This window comes from Pollicipes pollicipes, unplaced genomic scaffold (assembly GCF_011947565.3).
Source record: "Pollicipes pollicipes isolate AB1234 unplaced genomic scaffold, Ppol_2.1 Scaffold_7231;HRSCAF=8579_pilon_pilon_pilon, whole genome shotgun sequence".
Taxonomy (NCBI): domain Eukaryota; kingdom Metazoa; phylum Arthropoda; class Thecostraca; order Pollicipedomorpha; family Pollicipedidae; genus Pollicipes; species Pollicipes pollicipes.
Genome location: NW_023597034.1, coordinates 27,321,353 through 27,327,400, shown reverse-complemented (window position 1 = coordinate 27,327,400; position 6,048 = coordinate 27,321,353). Strand labels below are relative to the sequence as shown.

Genomic DNA, 6,048 nt, shown 5'->3' with positions numbered 1-6,048 from the left:
TGAATAACAGCGCGTGGCCCGTGGCGGATACATACACGGCGCGCCACGCTGGTAGTCAACGTGTAGCGCGCGGCGCATCTTTCTACCGCGGACCACGTGCTGTTTTTTCAATGTGCGAGTACGGTTTTTGTTTGTTACGTTTGGCCTGAGTGCTCGTTCCGGACATATGCGCCAAGTCCCCATAGACGATCAATAGGGATGTGGAGGGGGGGGGGGGGGCTTTAAAAACACTGACCCCGTCGGAGTAAGGCAAGTGCAAGTAGTAAGCAATTCGGTCATTAAGGGTACCGTTGTTAGAACCATTACAGCGACTCCAGAAGGCGAGATTCGCACGTGTGAGCCGATGAGAGATTCCGCCGTGCCGAGGTGTGATTCCGGCGACAAAATAGTAAGGGTCGATGAGAGATTCCGGCGTGCTGATGAGGATTCCAGGAGCTGAGGATAAACCGATGAGGGACTCCGGGGTGCCGTGAGGATTCCGGCGACTGAGGATAAGCCGATGAGGGACTCTGGCGTGCCATGAGGATTCCGGTGACTGGGGATAAGCCGATGAGGGATTTCGGCGTGCCGATGAGATATTCCGGCTTTATTCTGTGACGAGAGAAGGTGGGGGCTACATGGTGATGCCGCAGTGGCTGCTATTTACCAGGGGTGGCTGGTGGCATTCACAGCCAGGTGGCTGCTATTTACTGGGGACAAAGTCCGAGGTATGCGTGGTGTATGGCTGTGAGGCTCCGCTCTTAATTGAGGGGGTCTGATCGCTGCACATAACCTGCCCGGACTGTGTGCAGCGACCACAGTAAGGGCCTTCCTACATTGTGACCGGTGATAGGCATGGATGAGACAGTGCGAATGTATGAAATGTAGTTGCAGAATCCTAGTAAAGTGACGGTTGCTGCCCGTGTTAGGACAGAAACGTCTGTTTCGAAAAAGTCCGTGTAATATCGGTGCGTGTAATGTCGCCAATGTTTTCGCCACCATTTGCAGTCGCCCCAGTAAGTTGGTTTATTACAGGGAATCGCCCCGTTGGCAATTACCTGTAGATCAGTACAGAGGGCCATCTAGCCAAGAACCGCCAATAACACTGGCATGTATATTTGATCCAAGCAAATATGATTATTGCCCGTAGATGATCACTTCCAAGGAGCTTTCCTTTCGTAAGACTGATTATTGGTGAGTACAGTCACTACCTCTAGAAAGGTATGCATAGCAATATGCATTTCACGACATCGCGTGCGAGTACGTAACTTCAAAAACCCTGCAGAAACTTTGTCTAATCATTGAGTCAGTCACGGCGCTTGTTGCTTTTATGCAAGCTAGGCTTTGGGAATCACGTGATTGCCGTTTGGTGTCGGTGAGAAATCCGTCGGGTGAGCATGGCGATATTGCTGAAAACATGTAGAACTCAGTACTCCTTGTTACGCGGAGGGCAAACGGAAAACCGAGTTGAAGGAAATGACGGCTACGATGTATTACGAAAACTGCGCGTAACACATATGGTGGCCAGTATGGGGAATGCCGCCTAAGAGTGAAGGGAGAAAAATCAAGAAACGAGTTGTCTAACGATGCGCTATAATGGAAATCTCCCCACGTAACAAACGCACTTTTATTTGCCCACACATTGCCTGCATTGACTGTGTATGAGTTCTTTCCGCATTGATACAGGCACTGATGCCGGTAATTGAACGCATAATGCTACAATTTTTTGAAAAATGCCACCCCTTCCTCTGCTTTTTTCCTTTACCTATAAGCCAACACTTAGTTGCTTTTTTGGCGGGGTGGCTTTGATTGGTGACCAGATAATGCGGAGCCCAGAAAAATTGACGGTGCCATCGTTCAGCTCTTAAGAAGTCGCTTTGAACTTTCACGAGCAATGTAGACCATCGTGTCCAGAGGCATAGTTTTGCAGAGTGAGTTGGTGGGATAAACCGTCAAAAACTATGAAACCTCTCCCAAAGCTCGCCAAAACGGGTTTCTCCCAGAATTTGGCCAACTTCTCTCTCAAAGTTGGACGGGGGCTGACCCAAGTTGTGCATCATTCCCATCCCCTAGACTGAATTGGAAACTGTATCCCTGGTTGTGCCCCAGCGGAAAATCCCCCCCCCCCCCCCCACCAAATTCGTACATCTTTAATTTGGCTGGAATCCATACCGAGGACATACATGAGGGACACGATTTTAACATTGCCCGATTGTCGACGGCACAGGCGGCAAACGGCAGCCGACAAATCCACCCATCGCACGCAGCTAGCCGACACTTTTACATTAATGAAGACCTCCATCGTAAATGCCAATGTGCTCAGAAGTAAACGAGGAACGTTGCAGTCACCTGCCTATATTTCATGCCGCCACGTAGCATGCGTGCATAGATATGGATATGCTAAGCTGAAAAGTGCGATTTCGGGAAAATTAACTTTATATTTGGTTTAATGCGGTCAACTATTGACCCATTAACAACAACAAATCGTTCGATCTCATTGCGACCAAGTCGCTGGTGTTTTTGCGGGGCTCTATCTCTTTCAGTTTGAAAACGCCTGAAGGATCTCATCAAATTCCTGCTCCCTTCTAGCACGCGTTATTAAAAGAGCGAATCACGGCGGGGGAATTGCCAAATACAATACACAGTCAGCAAGTGCAATGTTGAATGTTATTCATGCAAATAGACTTTAACGAGGCCCAGAAGAAAAGAAGAGGTTCTATATCTGCTATGACTAGTGCACATCCTTGATACCCTTGAAATCCAATCGCGCCAGCATTGCCTCAGTGGAACACGTTTCACGCGCGGTTGCTGATTTCGCGAGAATCCCTCGCACGTTCATGTTTTGCGGGTTGTTCCATATCACGTTCGGGTGGGCCCGGTTAAGGGTACAAGAGTAAAGCTACTACTTCTGGGCCCGCTGTGGTTTTCAGGTATGGTCTAAAATACCGGTATATGGTGCAGACGCGCAAGTTTTCCGAAACGGCTCGTCCGATCGCCATGGAACCTTCAACAATCGATTCCTTCTGTCTACTGTCCTGATGGTGGGATGTAGAGTGCAAAGTGTTCATGTAATGTCTAACATCCAGGATAGCTGTGACATTGCGGGATTAGTCTCAGACCATGTATCATGTATGTGAAAATCCAAACACTCAGTGTTTGGTGCATAGTCTCCATCAATTTAATCTTAAAAGTCTGATCTTTCAAGCAATTGAAAGTTGCAAATGTAATAGTGGGCTGATATGCTCCAAAACTTGTTGACAAAAGTAACTTTTAAAAATTGGGAAGGTCTGGCATGGCATGGGTGTTGCATGTGAGCACCAAGTGAATCACACCAATGTACTGTGGGTATCCAGCACATTGGGTTCAACAGCATATTATCCAGCTGTTTTGTATCACTAGGTCTGCAATTGAACTGGGATTGTGTGGCTGACTGGTAGAACCAAGATTCACACCACAAGTAATCTGTAGCATTGGTTTGTATCCCAGAGATCCATGCATTTGAACAGCTTGGATTTGGTGTCTAAGAAGAGAATAATGAGTTGTTAAAGAAGTGGATATCTGCATTTCAGCTAGGTAGCTACTGTTGTAGAGAATGCAGGCTTCAGAGCATATGATCGTGATTTTCCAGCAATCCTGATCTAGTGCAGAAGGCACCAGGGAGATATGAACCTCATTTACAACTTCATGCATGGGCTTACTTGAGTGGTCAGGATTTTGGTTTGCAAATTCTCTTTGAAAGGTTACCACAGGTAACCCAGAAAAGTTCCAGCACATTAAAGAGCACGCACATCCATTTTGGAGCCAAAGTCATGTATGACTGGCAAATGTTGCCTTAGTGCATAGTTGGCCTGCCTGCCTTTTGCATTTGAATATAATTTTGACTTGCACATGGACCAGTGTAATTGTCACCTGAAAAACAGCCTCACAGTAGATGGCTGAAGAAATTTCAAAGCTGATATAGATTCTGATTGCAGTATACAACTCTGCAGTATGAATACTGTTGGGCTGGAATCATAGTATTGTGCTGAAACAAAATTATCAGATTGAAACAATATTTTCTGGAGATATGGCAAGTAGAAGTACAGTAAAGCCAAACAGTATTCATGCATTGTTGATGTTAAGCATCCAAAGATCTTTGTTTTAAAAGTATTAACAATTGTTTAAAGTGATGTGATCTTGGGCAAACATCTCACTGGGTTCAAGTGCATGTGCATGATGTATCTGAGTGTGCATGTACCAAGTGCATGATGCATCTGGGTGCGGGACTTGGCGTTGCTATTGCATGTCCTGAAATAGCGGGTCTGTGGAAAGTTGCTTGTCAATTGAGGATTTATGAGGCAAGTTTGTGGCAAAGATATTTGCATCATGGCATTATGCTGGCAGTAATGTTACAGATGAAAACAGAATGTAGAGTTAGGAATATTTTGGTATTTTGATATTTTGTTGACATTGAAATGTAACATGTGATAGTTTTTCTGCTCATCTTACCAAAAAATATCATTGGAAAATGTTTTGGCTGGCCTGCTGCTTTCAGACATTTATGTAGGTCTGCACTGAACCAGGTTTGCTTGATTGTTTGGTATGTGTGTTAATCAGCTGTGCCTGTTTGCAGTGTTATGGCTCTGACCGGCCTGATTCAGGCTGGGATTCTGCGTGGATCCAATGCCGTCAAAAAGGAGGTGTCTGTGAAGTTTGAAGACTCAGTCCCATTTGACCTAATGACTGTGCTGAAGGAGGTAGATAGTGGCTTTTCACATAGTTATGATGAGCTGTGCTCAGAGTTATCCAAGGGAGTTATGCAGGTTAGTACTTTCATTTTCTTGCAACACTTCAACCCTTAAAATAACTACATTTTGGCGGCAGTGCTTTAAGTAGGTGCCATCCATAATGTAGATAACATCTCATAATCAGGTCTGCATACTGGGGCATGCCAGCAACTACTGGTCCTTTTCAGGTTATAACTTTCTTGGGACATTTTTTCATGGCCTAATTAACCGTCGATTTTGAGGGAAAAACATATGGTAAACTCATTGTCCTCTCTAGATGGCAGTGCCAGTTCTGCGGTTTAGTATGGCTGTGACATGCCGTGATTGTTTTTGCTGCTCACGACGTATGCTAGCGGGGTGTTGCGGTCGGGTCATTGGACTCTCTGCCGCGCTTCGTCAGCTGCGGGCGTACGTGCGTGTTTCAGACAAGCCAACTGGCCGAAGTGCTGGAGCAGCTGCACCAGCATGCCGGCGAGCTGTGCGGCGAGCGCCACGTGACGCTGGTGCGCTCGGTGCTGGCCTGCAGCTGGCACCGGCTGCCCGAGCGGCCGCTGCGCCGCTACTTCTCTCTTGTCGTGCTGCTGGCCACCACTCAGCCGCACTGCGCCAGCGACGCCATCAAAGTCCTCGTCCACGCGCTGCAGTTCGGTGAGTTGCCACGGCGCCTCCACCAACACGACTCTTTGTGAAGGGAGACCAGGGTCCCTTGGAGACGCACGCCGTGCAGAAGCTGAGGTACTGTGTCACGGCAGTTGAGTATGGTATATTTATGCACATCATTCACCAAACAGCAGTTCACAGTTTGGGGCTGGATAGTAATATGACTATGTGCCCTGTGTTTGCCTAGACATCAGCCACATAACACAAGACAATGCGGTCGACGAGCTGGCAAACGCGGTAGATTATCTAGCCTTGATACATCCATGCCATACACTCGAACCGAATGTCTTTTGCATCCCAAGCGAGCGTTCCACTCCACTACGATAATCTGTGTGGCCCACGGGGCATTATAAATCCACATTGCATGAACCATATTTATGGACTGTGCAACAGTAAGGACGGTGTAATCATTGTTTCGTAATATTTGTTTGTCTTCTTGCTATTTTATCACGCGATTGTTTTATGTGTACCCAGTTCACATGTGTGAACCATTGAAGTTGTGATAATATTTCTGGCATATTGTGAGGTCGCACTGTTGTCTCTTGGTACTGTTGGTATCAAGGCACATGACAAATACACCAGAGTTTAATAGAGATCGCTTAGGAGCTCCTTTGCGGACTTGCACTAAGTACCCAGTCGCTTT

General features: G+C 46.8%; 1 long non-coding RNA gene across 1 annotated transcript; it reads left to right on the top strand.

The window, feature by feature from the left end:
* The first annotated feature begins 2,764 nt into the window (after positions 1 to 2,764).
* Positions 2,765 to 5,260, top strand: LOC119110727 (uncharacterized). Its single transcript, XR_005095545.1, has 3 exons — positions 2,765 to 2,909; positions 4,592 to 4,781; positions 5,171 to 5,260. It is a non-coding gene; the product is annotated as an uncharacterized LOC119110727 (long non-coding RNA).
* The last annotated feature ends 788 nt before the right edge of the window (positions 5,261 to 6,048 follow it).